Source organism: Saccopteryx leptura, chromosome 1, assembly GCF_036850995.1.
Source record: "Saccopteryx leptura isolate mSacLep1 chromosome 1, mSacLep1_pri_phased_curated, whole genome shotgun sequence".
In the NCBI taxonomy this organism is placed as follows: domain Eukaryota; kingdom Metazoa; phylum Chordata; class Mammalia; order Chiroptera; family Emballonuridae; genus Saccopteryx; species Saccopteryx leptura.
Window position 1 is genome coordinate 364717324 of NC_089503.1, and position 1246 is coordinate 364718569.

Genomic DNA, 1246 nt, shown 5'->3' on the forward strand with positions numbered 1-1246 from the left:
TACCACCCTCCGACCAATCACCTAGACTCAGGGCTGAGAGGGGGATGGTATCCTTTTCACACCCCATTAATATTTTCAGATCATTTTTCCTCCGGCCTCAGACCACACAGCCAGCATTCAATTGCACATGTTGGCAGGCGCAGCAAACTCAACTGCCCCGAACTCCCGTCCCTCTACCATCCCACTCTCAAATCTGCTCCATGTTCCGTACTCCCGTCTCACAGAAAGACACCCTGAGTTGAGTTTGCAGTTGCTAAAAACAGAAACCTGGGAATTATACTTGGCATCTCTCTACCTGACCTGATTCAGTCAAGTCAAATTCTGGTGATTCTACCGTATATATCTCCAATCTGTTGGCTGCTCTTCAAACCTGTTGACATAATATCAGCTCTCATCATCATCATCATCATCATCTTTTCCATGAACTGTGGCCACACCCTCCCTCACAATTAGACTTGGTGCCTCCCAATTTATTTTCCTACATGGTGACAACGATGTGCAATGTATTTTTTTCTTGTAGCATCCATATTGCTTCTGTAATAGAAACTGAGCCCCAGGAGGACCAAAAACGTTTTTCACATTGATACAACTCTTACACATTAGATACTGTGCCTTCTTACCAGGGTTCCACTAACTTCCATATGCTTCTTCTGCAGGTCTAAAGCTGTGTGTACCCTTGAAGAAGAAACAGTACAGAATTAAGGCTTAACCACTGGGTAAAATTATATAAAGCTTTCAACTTTTAAACCCTAACTGTAACAATGTTCAGCTGTTGGCAGGACAAATTCTGAGTCATAATAATGCTATTTAGATGCCATCAGTCTACAGTGTTGCGATCTTTTGAGAACTATAAAATCATTGTACATAGCTTGTTTCTACTTTTCAATATCTCATGTTATTATTGTTATAAATCACACTTGTTTTAAAGGACTTTAATTTTCAGATTGCCATAAATGAAAAACTAAGTTACATTCTTTGGGCAGAGTTATAACAATCAGTTGCCCATGAAGCCAAATAAAAAGAAATTACAATCAATGAAGGAACATAGTAAATATATTAACTATTCTTGACTACTCTTTTCCCCAGCTTGGAATTATTTCACAATATGACAAAACATTAAACAAAATAAAAATGTATATGTTGGCACACACACACAGGGACCTGCCCACCTTTGTAAGGTCAGATGGCTACTGATCAAAATTTAAGTTCAGTGAAAAGTAATCTCGTTTCACTTGATTTAAGCTGA